This window comes from Globicephala melas, unplaced genomic scaffold, assembly GCF_963455315.2.
Source record: "Globicephala melas unplaced genomic scaffold, mGloMel1.2 SCAFFOLD_182, whole genome shotgun sequence".
In the NCBI taxonomy this organism is placed as follows: Eukaryota; Metazoa; Chordata; class Mammalia; order Artiodactyla; family Delphinidae; genus Globicephala; species Globicephala melas.
Genome location: NW_027207354.1, coordinates 338796 through 354323, shown reverse-complemented (window position 1 = coordinate 354323; position 15528 = coordinate 338796). Strand labels below are relative to the sequence as shown.

The 15528-nt window shown below is 68.8% G+C and overlaps 8 non-coding genes across 8 annotated transcripts; all 8 read right to left on the bottom strand.

Moving 5' to 3' along the window:
- Positions 1-254: 254 nt before the first annotated feature.
- On the bottom strand, positions 255-373 carry LOC132595481 (5S ribosomal RNA). The gene has a single exon (XR_009561623.1). It is a non-coding gene; the product is annotated as a 5S ribosomal RNA (ribosomal RNA).
- Positions 374-1305: 932 nt separating this feature from the next.
- LOC132595480 (5S ribosomal RNA) lies at positions 1306-1424 on the bottom strand. Its single transcript, XR_009561622.1, has one exon. It is a non-coding gene; the product is annotated as a 5S ribosomal RNA (ribosomal RNA).
- Positions 1425-4121: 2697 nt separating this feature from the next.
- On the bottom strand, positions 4122-4240 carry LOC132595479 (5S ribosomal RNA). Its single transcript, XR_009561621.1, has one exon. It is a non-coding gene; the product is annotated as a 5S ribosomal RNA (ribosomal RNA).
- Positions 4241-6937: 2697 nt separating this feature from the next.
- Positions 6938-7056, bottom strand: LOC132595478 (5S ribosomal RNA). The gene has a single exon (XR_009561620.1). It is a non-coding gene; the product is annotated as a 5S ribosomal RNA (ribosomal RNA).
- A 932-nt stretch (positions 7057-7988) lies between these two features.
- On the bottom strand, positions 7989-8107 carry LOC132595549 (5S ribosomal RNA). Its single transcript, XR_009561690.1, has one exon. It is a non-coding gene; the product is annotated as a 5S ribosomal RNA (ribosomal RNA).
- Positions 8108-10804: 2697 nt separating this feature from the next.
- LOC132595476 (5S ribosomal RNA) lies at positions 10805-10923 on the bottom strand. Its single transcript, XR_009561618.1, has one exon. It is a non-coding gene; the product is annotated as a 5S ribosomal RNA (ribosomal RNA).
- Positions 10924-11855: 932 nt separating this feature from the next.
- Positions 11856-11974, bottom strand: LOC132595475 (5S ribosomal RNA). The gene has a single exon (XR_009561617.1). It is a non-coding gene; the product is annotated as a 5S ribosomal RNA (ribosomal RNA).
- Positions 11975-14671: 2697 nt separating this feature from the next.
- Positions 14672-14790, bottom strand: LOC132595474 (5S ribosomal RNA). Its single transcript, XR_009561616.1, has one exon. It is a non-coding gene; the product is annotated as a 5S ribosomal RNA (ribosomal RNA).
- Positions 14791-15528: the final 738 nt, after the last annotated feature.

Here is a 15528-nt window from a genome sequence, read left to right as displayed (position 1 = left end):
GACCCATCTCACCTTTCCCCACAGACAAGCAAGCCAGCTGTGTAGGCACCCATCGCATGTGCATGCGCTGCTCCGTGGATCCCAAGAACCTGTGCTCAAGAGTTTCTTCCCACTTCTGCCATCGCCCAAGCTTCCTGCTCGGGCAGGTAAACCCACCTTGACTACTGCCTGCAGCGGGGCTCGGCGGGGGCGGAGCCGGCGGCCCCCCCGCCGCGGGCGAGTAAAGGAGAAGGCGGGCGGAGCGGGAGGCAAAAAGCCTACAGCACCCGGTATTCCCAGGCGGTCTCCCATCCAAGTACTAACCAGGCCCGACCCTGCTTAGCTTCCGAGATCAGACGAGATCGGGCGCGTTCAGGGTGGTATGGCCGTAGACGGGGGCGGGGGGCCGCGGGCGGCCTCTTGAGGCCCAGTTTCGCTGGCGCTGGCGCCTTAACGCCAGCCTGGTGGCCGGCCCGCCCCGGCAGGGCCCCCTCGCCCGCCCAGGCAGGGGCAACGGAGGTCTCGGGTATCGGGCGGCGGCGGAGGGTTTGGCGACCACCTCCCAGCCCAGGGCGGCCGTGACCCAGCAAACCCTTCGGCGCTTGGCGCCCCGCCCAAGATCCCGCACGTCGCTCACAGGGACGTGGCCCCGGAGGCTTCAGGGCCCGGGGCCCGCGGTCCCTTGGGCATCGGCCCTGCCCGCCCACGCGGCCCTAGGCGCAGCCCGGCCGCAGCCCGGGCCGGCCCTCCTGCCCGACAGCAGCTGGCCCGAAGCCACTGGGAGCCACCATTGAGTCGCCACGGCCCCTCAGCCCCGGCAAGGCCACCCTTGCCCCCACACCCCCCGCCGAGCTCAGGACCCCGCCCCTGGTGGCCGGCAGGCCCGGGGAAGCGGCCCCTGCCCTCGATCCCGCTCCCGCACCCGGCCGCGGTGACACGCCAGAGGGGCGGGGTGGGGGGGGGCTTTTGTCGGATGGAGCTGTGGAGGGACACACCGGCACACAGGTGGCGGCGCCGGGGCTGGGCGCCGGTGGGGGCGGCCAGGTGCAGGTCGAGGGGCTCGCGGGCCGAAAGGACGGCAACTGGGCCCGCGGCGGAGTCTGGGTCCGGGCCAGCCACCCCGGGAGCGTCTGGGGTGCGCCTGCCTTCCAGGGCCGCCTTCTGGCCGCCTGGCCGGCCGGGCCGGCGGGGAGCGACCCCGCCGGCGCGCGCCGTGGTGGGAGGGGCCTGAGGAGGTGGGGCCTGCAGCGGGGCCCGGCGGGGGCGGAGCCGGCGGCCCCCGCCGCGGGCGAGTAAAGGAGAAGGCGGGCGGAGCGGGAGGCAAAAAGCCTACAGCACCCGGTATTCCCAGGCGGTCTCCCATCCAAGTACTAACCAGGCCCGACCCTGCTTAGCTTCCGAGATCAGACGAGATCGGGCGCGTTCAGGGTGGTATGGCCGTAGACGGGGGCGGGGGGCCGCGGGCGGCCTCTTGAGGCCCAGTTTCGCTGGCGCTGGCGCCTTAACGCCAGCCTGGCGGCCGGCCCGCCCCGGCAGGGCCCCCTCGCCCGCCCAGGCAGGGGCAACGGAGGTCTCGGGTATCGGGCGGCGGCGGAGGGTTTGGCGACCACCTCCCAGCCCAGGGCGGCCGTGACCCAGCAAACCCTTCGGCGCTTGGCGCCCCGCCCAAGATCCCGCACGTCGCTCACAGGGACGTGGCCCCGGAGGCTTCAGGGCCCGGGGCCCGCGGTCCCTTGGGCATCGGCCCTGCCCGCCCACGCGGCCCTAGGCGCAGCCCGGCCGCAGCCCGGGCCGGCCCTCCTGCCCGACAGCAGCTGGCCCGAAGCCACCGGGAGCCACCATTGAGTCGCCACGGCCCCTCAGCCCCGGCAAGGCCACCCTTGCCCCCACACCCCCCGCCGAGCTCAGGACCCCGCCCCTGGTGGCCGGCAGGCCCGGGGAAGCGGCCCCTGCCCTCGATCCCGCTCCCGCACCCGGCCGCGCTGACACGCCAGAGGGGCGGGGTGGGGGTGGGGCTTTTGTCGGAGGGAGCTGTGGAGGGACACACCGGCACACAGGTGGCGGCGCCGGGGCTGGGCGCCGGTGGGGGCGGCCAGGTGCAGGTCGAGGGGCTCGCGGGCCGAAAGGACGGCAACTGGGCCCATGGCGGAGTCTGGGTCTGGAGGGCTCTGAGCCTCCATCCGCTCTGGTGCCTCGGGTCTACCGGCCCGACGCCTGGTAGCGCGACACCCCACCGGCCCACAGACGTAGCCTCCCCAGCTGTGCTCACAGCGAGTCCAACCGCAGCCTGCATCCCTCCACGGGACACTTGGATTACTCCCGCGATCCCCACGAGGTGCGGCACCCGGCGGCCGAATGGGCTGAGATCCTGCCCTTGCGGCGCCCTGTGGCCACCTCCGCCTCCCTCACGGTACTGGCCGAGGCCTCGGACCAGCGGGCCCCGGCTCCCAGCTCAGCGCTGCTCCTCCGCCCCTCTCACCTCCTGCCCGACGTCCAGGCTACCGAGCACCCTCCACCCCCGCCCACCTTCATGCCACTCAGCCGGAACCCGGGAGGCAATGCCAACTACCAGGTGTATGACAGTCTGGTGCTGAAGCGGCAACCGCAGGAGGGCCAAGCGCGGGCCAACTCGCTGCTACCTTCCACCTCGGCCTCCAGGCCCTCTCTGCACGGGAGCCAGACTGGGAAAATGAACTTACCAGCAGCAAATGGGGGCAGGGGCAGGGGGCGGCAGGGCATGGAGAGAGGAATAAAGAGCGCCAGAGTCCAGGAAACATTGGTGGTCTGTGGCTTGGAAGCGCCACTCCTTCTGCCAGCCTGGGTCCCTGCGCTTGGCTTCCTGCAATAAGAAGCCAGTGTCCCCTTCTTGGCCTGAGGGTCCCTTTGGTTTAGTGGCCACAGTTCTGCCAGCAGGCCCCTCCTGGTCCTATACCATGCACTAAGTACATCTGCAGCTGCAGACTCCAAACCCCTGGTCTCTGGGCACCTCCTCTGTGTCTCAGCTGTCCCTGTCCACAGAGAGCCTCATACAAGAAGTTGCTTCCAAACTGGGAGGTTCCACATCTGGGCAGGTCCAGCTCCAGGCCCAGTGAAGGGCATGAAGAAGGCTGAGGCTCTGGACTCCAGCCAGGCCTTCAGCAGGCCTCTGAGGCCAAGGTCTTCCTAGTCTCAAGAGGGGCCAAGAGACGCAATGTGTCATTTGAACAAGTGAGTCAGCGGGCGGTGAGCGAATGAATGACCGCTCGAGGGGATGTATGCCGGCCACCGGGCCCTGTTTGACTGTCCAGGCTCAGCTTACCTGACCCTGGTTACCAGGGAATGCCACTCTGGGCCCTCCTTTTCATCCCCCTCCCTCACTGTGACCTCACCACCTGCCCCATTATGACCCAGTCTGGCTCCCAGTTAAAACTGGAGGGCAGAGGGCCCAGGCAGTCCTGGGACCAACGGCCATGGGTGAGCGAAACTACTACCGAGCCGAGCCGTTCACTGGCCCCATCCCCAGGAAATGCCAGGAGCAAGGATACTCAATTCTTCTGATCCCGGTCAGCTTCATCTTGCTCAACGTGGGGATCAACATGGTGACTATGGTCAGGGCAGGATCTGTGCAGCGCGGTTGGGGGAGCCCTGGGGTCTTGAAGGGGCTGAGGTGGGAGGGCTGCTGGGGTGTGACCGGGACAAGGGTTGGATTTCAGGGCTCACCCTGCTCCCGGCCTCCCCCCTCCCCTTCTTCCCTCAACTCTGGAGGCATCTGAAGAGATTCTTGCGGGCACTTTTCAATCGTATTTTCCACAAAGGTGAGTGGGCGCCGGCGTGGGTTCAGGGGATGTGGGCCTGTCCCCTTTCTTCTATCCCTGCCTTGATTCTCAGCCCCTCAGGAACCCAGGCCCTGACCCATCTCGCCTTTCCCCACAGACAAGCAAGCCAGCTGTGTAGGCACCCATCGCATGTGCATGCGCTGCTCCGTGGATCCCAAGAACCTGTGCTCAAGAGTTTCTTCCCACTTCTGCCATCGCCCAAGCTTCCTGCTCGGGCAGGTAAACCCACCTTGACTACTGCCTGCAGCGGGGCTCGGCGGGGGCGGAGCCGGCGGCCCCCCCGGCGCGGGCGAGTAAAGGAGAAGGCGGGCGGAGCGGGAGGCAAAAAGCCTACAGCACCCGGTATTCCCAGGCGGTCTCCCATCCAAGTACTAACCAGGCCCGACCCTGCTTAGCTTCCGAGATCAGACGAGATCGGGCGCGTTCAGGGTGGTATGGCCGTAGACGGGGGCGGGGGGCCGCGGGCGGCCTCTTGAGGCCCAGTTTCGCTGGCGCTGGCGCCTTAACGCCAGCCTGGTGGCCGGCCCGCCCCGGCAGGGCCCCCTCGCCCGCCCAGGCAGGGGCAACGGAGGTCTCGGGTATCGGGCGGCGGCGGAGGGTTTGGCGACCACCTCCCAGCCCAGGGCGGCCGTGACCCAGCAAACCCTTCGGCGCTTGGCGCCCCGCCCAAGATCCCGCACGTCGCTCACAGGGACGTGGCCCCGGAGGCTTCAGGGCCCGGGGCCCGCGGTCCCTTGGGCATCGGCCCTGCCCGCCCACGCGGCCCTAGGCGCAGCCCGGCCGCAGCCCGGGCCGGCCCTCCTGCCCGACAGCAGCTGGCCCGAAGCCACCGGGAGCCACCATTGAGTCGCCACGGCCCCTCAGCCCCGGCAAGGCCACCCTTGCCCCCACACCCCCCGCCGAGCTCAGGACCCCGCCCCTGGTGGCCGGCAGGCCCGGGGAAGCGGCCCCTGCCCTCGATCCCGCTCCCGCACCCGGCCGCGCTGACACGCCAGAGGGGCGGGGTGGGGGTGGGGCTTTTGTCGGAGGGAGCTGTGGAGGGACACACCGGCACACAGGTGGCGGCGCCGGGGCTGGGCGCCGGTGGGGGCGGCCAGGTGCAGGTCGAGGGGCTCGCGGGCCGAAAGGACGGCAACTGGGCCCATGGCGGAGTCTGGGTCTGGAGGGCTCTGAGCCTCCATCCGCTCTGGTGCCTCGGGTCTACCGGCCCGACGCCTGGTAGCGCGACACCCCACCGGCCCACAGACGTAGCCTCCCCAGCTGTGCTCACAGCGAGTCCAACCGCAGCCTGCATCCCTCCACGGGACACTTGGATTACTCCCGCGATCCCCACGAGGTGCGGCACCCGGCGGCCGAATGGGCTGAGATCCTGCCCTTGCGGCGCCCTGTGGCCACCTCCGCCTCCCTCACGGTACTGGCCGAGGCCTCGGACCAGCGGGCCCCGGCTCCCAGCTCAGCGCTGCTCCTCCGCCCCTCTCACCTCCTGCCCGACGTCCAGGCTACCGAGCACCCTCCACCCCCGCCCACCTTCATGCCACTCAGCCGGAACCCGGGAGGCAATGCCAACTACCAGGTGTATGACAGTCTGGTGCTGAAGCGGCAACCGCAGGAGGGCCAAGCGCGGGCCAACTCGCTGCTACCTTCCACCTCGGCCTCCAGGCCCTCTCTGCACGGGAGCCAGACTGGGAAAGTGAACTTACCAGCAGCAAGTGGGGGCAGGGGCAGGGGGCGGCAGGGCATGGAGAGAGGAATAAAGAGCGCCAGAGTCCAGGAAACATTGGTGGTCTGTGGCTTGGAAGCGCCACTCCTTCTGCCAGCCTGGGTCCCTGCGCTTGGCTTCCTGCAATAAGAAGCCAGTGTCCCCTTCTTGGCCTGAGGGTCCCTTTGGTTTAGTGGCCACAGTTCTGCCAGCAGGCCCCTCCTGGTCCTATACCATGCACTAAGTACATCTGCAGCTGCAGACTCCAAACCCCTGGTCTCTGGGCACCTCCTCTGTGTCTCAGCTGTCCCTGTCCACAGAGAGCCTCATACAAGAAGTTGCTTCCAAACTGGGAGGTTCCACATCTGGGCAGGTCCAGCTCCAGGCCCAGTGAAGGGCATGAAGAAGGCTGAGGCTCTGGACTCCAGCCAGGCCTTCAGCAGGCCTCTGAGGCCAAGGTCTTCCTAGTCTCAAGAGGGGCCAAGAGACGCAATGTGTCATTTGAACAAGTGAGTCAGCGGGCGGTGAGCGAATGAATGACCGCTCGAGGGGATGTATGCCGGCCACCGGGCCCTGTTTGACTGTCCAGGCTCAGCTTACCTGACCCTGGTTACCAGGGAATGCCACTCTGGGCCCTCCTTTTCATCCCCCTCCCTCACTGTGACCTCACCACCTGCCCCATTATGACCCAGTCTGGCTCCCAGTTAAAACTGGAGGGCAGAGGGCCCAGGCAGTCCTGGGACCAACGGCCATGGGTGAGCGAAACTACTACCGAGCCGAGCCGTTCACTGGCCCCATCCCCAGGAAATGCCAGGAGCAAGGATACTCAATTCTTCTGATCCCGGTCAGCTTCATCTTGCTCAACGTGGGGATCAACATGGTGACTATGGTCAGGGCAGGATCTGTGCAGCGCGGTTGGGGGAGCCCTGGGGTCTTGAAGGGGCTGAGGTGGGAGGGCTGCTGGGGTGTGACCGGGACAAGGGTTGGATTTCAGGGCTCACCCTGCTCCCGGCCTCCCCCCTCCCCTTCTTCCCTCAACTCTGGAGGCATCTGAAGAGATTCTTGCGGGCACTTTTCAATCGTATTTTCCACAAAGGTGAGTGGGCGCCGGCGTGGGTTCAGGGGATGTGGGCCTGTCCCCTTTCTTCTATCCCTGCCTTGATTCTCAGCCCCTCAGGAACCCAGGCCCTGACCCATCTCACCTTTCCCCACAGACAAGCAAGCCAGCTGTGTAGGCACCCATCGCATGTGCATGCGCTGCTCCGTGGATCCCAAGAACCTGTGCTCAAGAGTTTCTTCCCACTTCTGCCATCGCCCAAGCTTCCTGCTCGGGCAGGTAAACCCACCTTGACTACTGCCTGCAGCGGGGCTCGGCGGGGGCGGAGCCGGCGGCCCCCCCGCCGCGGGCGAGTAAAGGAGAAGGCGGGCGGAGCGGGAGGCAAAAAGCCTACAGCACCCGGTATTCCCAGGCGGTCTCCCATCCAAGTACTAACCAGGCCCGACCCTGCTTAGCTTCCGAGATCAGACGAGATCGGGCGCGTTCAGGGTGGTATGGCCGTAGACGGGGGCGGGGGGCCGCGGGCGGCCTCTTGAGGCCCAGTTTCGCTGGCGCTGGCGCCTTAACGCCAGCCTGGTGGCCGGCCCGCCCCGGCAGGGCCCCCTCGCCCGCCCAGGCAGGGGCAACGGAGGTCTCGGGTATCGGGCGGCGGCAGAGGGTTTGGCGACCACCTCCCAGCCCAGGGCGGCCGTGACCCAGCAAACCCTTCGGCGCTTGGCGCCCCGCCCAAGATCCCGCACGTCGCTCACAGGGACGTGGCCCCGGAGGCTTCAGGGCCCGGGGCCCGCGGTCCCTTGGGCATCGGCCCTGCCCGCCCACGCGGCCCTAGGCGCAGCCCGGCCGCAGCCCGGGCCGGCCCTCCTGCCCGACAGCAGCTGGCCCGAAGCCACTGGGAGCCACCATTGAGTCGCCACGGCCCCTCAGCCCCGGCAAGGACACCCTTGCCCCCACACCCCCCGCCGAGCTCAGGACCCCGCCCCTGGTGGCCGGCAGGCCCGGGGAAGCGGCCCCTGCCCTCGATCCCGCTCCCGCACCCGGCCGCGGTGACACGCCAGAGGGGCGGGGTGGGGGGGGGCTTTTGTCGGAGGGAGCTGTGGAGGGACACACCGGCACACAGGTGGCGGCGCCGGGGCTGGGCGCCGGTGGGGGCGGCCAGGTGCAGGTCGAGGGGCTCGCGGGCCGAAAGGACGGCAACTGGGCCCGCGGCGGAGTCTGGGTCCGGGCCAGCCACCCCGGGAGCGTCTGGGGTGCGCCTGCCTTCCAGGGCCGCCTTCTGGCCGCCTGGCCGGCCGGGCCGGCGGGGAGCGACCCCGCCGGCGCGCGCCGTGGTGGGAGGGGCCTGAGGAGGTGGGGCCTGCAGCGGGGCCCGGCGGGGGCGGAGCCGGCGGCCCCCGCCGCGGGCGAGTAAAGGAGAAGGCGGGCGGAGCGGGAGGCAAAAAGCCTACAGCACCCGGTATTCCCAGGCGGTCTCCCATCCAAGTACTAACCAGGCCCGACCCTGCTTAGCTTCCGAGATCAGACGAGGTCGGGCGCGTTCAGGGTGGTATGGCCGTAGACGGGGGCGGGGGGCCGCGGGCGGCCTCTTGAGGCCCAGTTTCGCTGGCGCTGGCGCCTTAACGCCAGCCTGGCGGCCGGCCCGCCCCGGCAGGGCCCCCTCGCCCGCCCAGGCAGGGGCAACGGAGGTCTCGGGTATCGGGCGGCGGCGGAGGGTTTGGCGACCACCTCCCAGCCCAGGGCGGCCGTGACCCAGCAAACCCTTCGGCGCTTGGCGCCCCGCCCAAGATCCCGCACGTCGCTCACAGGGACGTGGCCCCGGAGGCTTCAGGGCCCGGGGCCCGCGGTCCCTTGGGCATCGGCCCTGCCCGCCCACGCGGCCCTAGGCGCAGCCCGGCCGCAGCCCGGGCCGGCCCTCCTGCCCGACAGCAGCTGGCCCGAAGCCACCGGGAGCCACCATTGAGTCGCCACGGCCCCTCAGCCCCGGCAAGGCCACCCTTGCCCCCACACCCCCCGCCGAGCTCAGGACCCCGCCCCTGGTGGCCGGCAGGCCCGGGGAAGCGGCCCCTGCCCTCGATCCCGCTCCCGCACCCGGCCGCGCTGACACGCCAGAGGGGCGGGGTGGGGGTGGGGCTTTTGTCGGAGGGAGCTGTGGAGGGACACACCGGCACACAGGTGGCGGCGCCGGGGCTGGGCGCCGGTGGGGGCGGCCAGGTGCAGGTCGAGGGGCTCGCGGGCCGAAAGGACGGCAACTGGGCCCATGGCGGAGTCTGGGTCTGGAGGGCTCTGAGCCTCCATCCGCTCTGGTGCCTCGGGTCTACCGGCCCGACGCCTGGTAGCGCGACACCCCACCGGCCCACAGACGTAGCCTCCCCAGCTGTGCTCACAGCGAGTCCAACCGCAGCCTGCATCCCTCCACGGGACACTTGGATTACTCCCGCGATCCCCACGAGGTGCGGCACCCGGCGGCCGAATGGGCTGAGATCCTGCCCTTGCGGCGCCCTGTGGCCACCTCCGCCTCCCTCACGGTACTGGCCGAGGCCTCGGACCAGCGGGCCCCGGCTCCCAGCTCAGCGCTGCTCCTCCGCCCCTCTCACCTCCTGCCCGACGTCCAGGCTACCGAGCACCCTCCACCCCCGCCCACCTTCATGCCACTCAGCCGGAACCCGGGAGGCAATGCCAACTACCAGGTGTATGACAGTCTGGTGCTGAAGCGGCAACCGCAGGAGGGCCAAGCGCGGGCCAACTCGCTGCTACCTTCCACCTCGGCCTCCAGGCCCTCTCTGCACGGGAGCCAGACTGGGAAAATGAACTTACCAGCAGCAAATGGGGGCAGGGGCAGGGGGCGGCAGGGCATGGAGAGAGGAATAAAGAGCGCCAGAGTCCAGGAAACATTGGTGGTCTGTGGCTTGGAAGCGCCACTCCTTCTGCCAGCCTGGGTCCCTGCGCTTGGCTTCCTGCAATAAGAAGCCAGTGTCCCCTTCTTGGCCTGAGGGTCCCTTTGGTTTAGTGGCCACAGTTCTGCCAGCAGGCCCCTCCTGGTCCTATACCATGCACTAAGTACATCTGCAGCTGCAGACTCCAAACCCCTGGTCTCTGGGCACCTCCTCTGTGTCTCAGCTGTCCCTGTCCACAGAGAGCCTCATACAAGAAGTTGCTTCCAAACTGGGAGGTTCCACATCTGGGCAGGTCCAGCTCCAGGCCCAGTGAAGGGCATGAAGAAGGCTGAGGCTCTGGACTCCAGCCAGGCCTTCAGCAGGCCTCTGAGGCCAAGGTCTTCCTAGTCTCAAGAGGGGCCAAGAGACGCAATGTGTCATTTGAACAAGTGAGTCAGCGGGCGGTGAGCGAATGAATGACCGCTCGAGGGGATGTATGCCGGCCACCGGGCCCTGTTTGACTGTCCAGGCTCAGCTTACCTGACCCTGGTTACCAGGGAATGCCACTCTGGGCCCTCCTTTTCATCCCCCTCCCTCACTGTGACCTCACCACCTGCCCCATTATGACCCAGTCTGGCTCCCAGTTAAAACTGGAGGGCAGAGGGCCCAGGCAGTCCTGGGACCAACGGCCATGGGTGAGCGAAACTACTACCGAGCCGAGCCGTTCACTGGCCCCATCCCCAGGAAATGCCAGGAGCAAGGATACTCAATTCTTCTGATCCCGGTCAGCTTCATCTTGCTCAACGTGGGGATCAACATGGTGACTATGGTCAGGGCAGGATCTGTGCAGCGCGGTTGGGGGAGCCCTGGGGTCTTGAAGGGGCTGAGGTGGGAGGGCTGCTGGGGTGTGACCGGGACAAGGGTTGGATTTCAGGGCTCACCCTGCTCCCGGCCTCCCCCCTCCCCTTCTTGCCTCAACTCTGGAGGCATCTGAAGAGATTCTTGCGGGCACTTTTCAATCGTATTTTCCACAAAGGTGAGTGGGCGCCGGCGTGGGTTCAGGGGATGTGGGCCTGTCCCCTTTCTTCTATCCCTGCCTTGATTCTCAGCCCCTCAGGAACCCAGGCCCTGACCCATCTCACCTTTCCCCACAGACAAGCAAGCCAGCTGTGTAGGCACCCATCGCATGTGCATGCGCTGCTCCGTGGATCCCAAGAACCTGTGCTCAAGAGTTTCTTCCCACTTCTGCCATCGCCCAAGCTTCCTGCTCGGGCAGGTAAACCCACCTTGACTACTGCCTGCAGCGGGGCTCGGCGGGGGCGGAGCCGGCGGCCCCCCCGCCGCGGGCGAGTAAAGGAGAAGGCGGGCGGAGCGGGAGGCAAAAAGCCTACAGCACCCGGTATTCCCAGGCGGTCTCCCATCCAAGTACTAACCAGGCCCGACCCTGCTTAGCTTCCGAGATCAGACGAGATCGGGCGCGTTCAGGGTGGTATGGCCGTAGACGGGGGCGGGGGGCCGCGGGCGGCCTCTTGAGGCCCAGTTTCGCTGGCGCTGGCGCCTTAACGCCAGCCTGGTGGCCGGCCCGCCCCGGCAGGGCCCCCTCGCCCGCCCAGGCAGGGGCAACGGAGGTCTCGGGTATCGGGCGGCGGCGGAGGGTTTGGCGACCACCTCCCAGCCCAGGGCGGCCGTGACCCAGCAAACCCTTCGGCGCTTGGCGCCCCGCCCAAGATCCCGCACGTCGCTCACAGGGACGTGGCCCCGGAGGCTTCAGGGCCCGGGGCCCGCGGTCCCTTGGGCATCGGCCCTGCCCGCCCACGCGGCCCTAGGCGCAGCCCGGCCGCAGCCCGGGCCGGCCCTCCTGCCCGACAGCAGCTGGCCCGAAGCCACTGGGAGCCACCATTGAGTCGCCACGGCCCCTCAGCCCCGGCAAGGCCACCCTTGCCCCCACACCCCCCGCCGAGCTCAGGACCCCGCCCCTGGTGGCCGGCAGGCCCGGGGAAGCGGCCCCTGCCCTCGATCCCGCTCCCGCACCCGGCCGCGGTGACACGCCAGAGGGGCGGGGTGGGGGGGGGCTTTTGTCGGAGGGAGCTGTGGAGGGACACACCGGCACACAGGTGGCGGCGCCGGGGCTGGGCGCCGGTGGGGGCGGCCAGGTGCAGGTCGAGGGGCTCGCGGGCCGAAAGGACGGCAACTGGGCCCGCGGCGGAGTCTGGGTCCGGGCCAGCCACCCCGGGAGCGTCTGGGGTGCGCCTGCCTTCCAGGGCCGCCTTCTGGCCGCCTGGCCGGCCGGGCCGGCGGGGAGCGACCCCGCCGGCGCGCGCCGTGGTGGGAGGGGCCTGAGGAGGTGGGGCCTGCAGCGGGGCCCGGCGGGGGCGGAGCCGGCGGCCCCCGCCGCGGGCGAGTAAAGGAGAAGGCGGGCGGAGCGGGAGGCAAAAAGCCTACAGCACCCGGTATTCCCAGGCGGTCTCCCATCCAAGTACTAACCAGGCCCGACCCTGCTTAGCTTCCGAGATCAGACGAGATCGGGCGCGTTCAGGGTGGTATGGCCGTAGACGGGGGCGGGGGGCCGCGGGCGGCCTCTTGAGGCCCAGTTTCGCTGGCGCTGGCGCCTTAACGCCAGCCTGGCGGCCGGCCCGCCCCGGCAGGGCCCCCTCGCCCGCCCAGGCAGGGGCAACGGAGGTCTCGGGTATCGGGCGGCGGCGGAGGGTTTGGCGACCACCTCCCAGCCCAGGGCGGCCATGACCCAGCAAACCCTTCGGCGCTTGGCGCCCCGCCCAAGATCCCGCACGTCGCTCACAGGGACGTGGCCCCGGAGGCTTCAGGGCCCGGGGCCCGCGGTCCCTTGGGCATCGGCCCTGCCCGCCCACGCGGCCCTAGGCGCAGCCCGGCCGCAGCCCGGGCCGGCCCTCCTGCCCGACAGCAGCTGGCCCGAAGCCACCGGGAGCCACCATTGAGTCGCCACGGCCCCTCAGCCCCGGCAAGGCCACCCTTGCCCCCACACCCCCCGCCGAGCTCAGGACCCCGCCCCTGGTGGCCGGCAGGCCCGGGGAAGCGGCCCCTGCCCTCGATCCCGCTCCCGCACCCGGCCGCGCTGACACGCCAGAGGGGCGGGGTGGGGGTGGGGCTTTTGTCGGAGGGAGCTGTGGAGGGACACACCGGCACACAGGTGGCGGCGCCGGGGCTGGGCGCCGGTGGGGGCGGCCAGGTGCAGGTCGAGGGGCTCGCGGGCCGAAAGGATGGCAACTGGGCCCATGGCGGAGTCTGGGTCTGGAGGGCTCTGAGCCTCCATCCGCTCTGGTGCCTCGGGTCTACCGGCCCGACGCCTGGTAGCGCGACACCCCACCGGCCCACAGACGTAGCCTCCCCAGCTGTGCTCACAGCGAGTCCAACCGCAGCCTGCATCCCTCCACGGGACACTTGGATTACTCCCGCGATCCCCACGAGGTGCGGCACCCGGCGGCCGAATGGGCTGAGATCCTGCCCTTGCGGCGCCCTGTGGCCACCTCCGCCTCCCTCACGGTACTGGCCGAGGCCTCGGACCAGCGGGCCCCGGCTCCCAGCTCAGCGCTGCTCCTCCGCCCCTCTCACCTCCTGCCCGACGTCCAGGCTACCGAGCACCCTCCACCCCCGCCCACCTTCATGCCACTCAGCCGGAACCCGGGAGGCAATGCCAACTACCAGGTGTATGACAGTCTGGTGCTGAAGCGGCAACCGCAGGAGGGCCAAGCGCGGGCCAACTCGCTGCTACCTTCCACCTCGGCCTCCAGGCCCTCTCTGCACGGGAGCCAGACTGGGAAAATGAACTTACCAGCAGCAAGTGGGGGCAGGGGCAGGGGGCGGCAGGGCATGGAGAGAGGAATAAAGAGCGCCAGAGTCCAGGAAACATTGGTGGTCTGTGGCTTGGAAGCGCCACTCCTTCTGCCAGCCTGGGTCCCTGCGCTTGGCTTCCTGCAATAAGAAGCCAGTGTCCCCTTCTTGGCCTGAGGGTCCCTTTGGTTTAGTGGCCACAGTTCTGCCAGCAGGCCCCTCCTGGTCCTATACCATGCACTAAGTACATCTGCAGCTGCAGACTCCAAACCCCTGGTCTCTGGGCACCTCCTCTGTGTCTCAGCTGTCCCTGTCCACAGAGAGCCTCATACAAGAAGTTGCTTCCAAACTGGGAGGTTCCACATCTGGGCAGGTCCAGCTCCAGGCCCAGTGAAGGGCATGAAGAAGGCTGAGGCTCTGGACTCCAGCCAGGCCTTCAGCAGGCCTCTGAGGCCAAGGTCTTCCTAGTCTCAAGAGGGGCCAAGAGACGCAATGTGTCATTTGAACAAGTGAGTCAGCGGGCGGTGAGCGAATGAATGACCGCTCGAGGGGATGTATGCCGGCCACCGGGCCCTGTTTGACTGTCCAGGCTCAGCTTACCTGACCCTGGTTACCAGGGAATGCCACTCTGGGCCCTCCTTTTCATCCCCCTCCCTCACTGTGACCTCACCACCTGCCCCATTATGACCCAGTCTGGCTCCCAGTTAAAACTGGAGGGCAGAGGGCCCAGGCAGTCCTGGGACCAACGGCCATGGGTGAGCGAAACTACTACCGAGCCGAGCCGTTCACTGGCCCCATCCCCAGGAAATGCCAGGAGCAAGGATACTCAATTCTTCTGATCCCGGTCAGCTTCATCTTGCTCAACGTGGGGATCAACATGGTGACTATGGTCAGGGCAGGATCTGTGCAGCGCGGTTGGGGGAGCCCTGGGGTCTTGAAGGGGCTGAGGTGGGAGGGCTGCTGGGGTGTGACCGGGACAAGGGTTGGATTTCAGGGCTCACCCTGCTCCCGGCCTCCCCCCTCCCCTTCTTCCCTCAACTCTGGAGGCATCTGAAGAGATTCTTGCGGGCACTTTTCAATCGTATTTTCCACAAAGGTGAGTGGGCGCCGGCGTGGGTTCAGGGGATGTGGGCCTGTCCCCTTTCTTCTATCCCTGCCTTGATTCTCAGCCCCTCAGGAACCCAGGCCCTGACCCATCTCGCCTTTCCCCACAGACAAGCAAGCCAGCTGTGTAGGCACCCATCGCATGTGCATGCGCTGCTCCGTGGATCCCAAGAACCTGTGCTCAAGAGTTTCTTCCCACTTCTGCCATCGCCCAAGCTTCCTGCTCGGGCAGGTAAACCCACCTTGACTACTGCCTGCAGCGGGGCTCGGCGGGGGCGGAGCCGGCGGCCCCCCCGGCGCGGGCGAGTAAAGGAGAAGGCGGGCAGAGCGGGAGGCAAAAAGCCTACAGCACCCGGTATTCCCAGGCGGTCTCCCATCCAAGTACTAACCAGGCCCGACCCTGCTTAGCTTCCGAGATCAGACGAGATCGGGCGCGTTCAGGGTGGTATGGCCGTAGACGGGGGCGGGGGGCCGCGGGCGGCCTCTTGAGGCCCAGTTTCGCTGGCACTGGCGCCTTAACGCCAGCCTGGTGGCCGGCCCGCCCCGGCAGGGCCCCCTCGCCCGCCCAGGCAGGGGCAACGGAGGTCTCGGGTATCGGGCGGCGGCGGAGGGTTTGGCGACCACCTCCCAGCCCAGGGCGGCCGTGACCCAGCAAACCCTTCGGCGCTTGGCGCCCCGCCCAAGATCCCGCACGTCGCTCACAGGGACGTGGCCCCGGAGGCTTCAGGGCCCGGGGCCCGCGGTCCCTTGGGCATCGGCCCTGCCCGCCCACGCGGCCCTAGGCGCAGCCCGGCCGCAGCCCGGGCCGGCCCTCCTGCCCGACAGCAGCTGGCCCGAAGCCACCGGGAGCCACCATTGAGTCGCCACGGCCCCTCAGCCCCGGCAAGGCCACCCTTGCCCCCACACCCCCCGCCGAGCTCAGGACCCCGCCCCTGGTGGCCGGCAGGCCCGGGGAAGCGGCCCCTGCCCTCGATCCCGCTCCCGCACCCGGCCGCGGTGACACGCCAGAGGGGCGGGGTGGGGGTGGGGCTTTTGTCGGAGGGAGCTGTGGAGGGACACACCGGCACACAGGTGGCGGCGCCGGGGCTGGGCGCCGGTGGGGGCGGCCAGGTGCAGGTCGAGGGGCTCGCGGGCCGAAAGGACGGCAACTGGGCCCATGGCGGAGTCTGGGTCTGGAGGGCTCTGAGCCTCCATCCG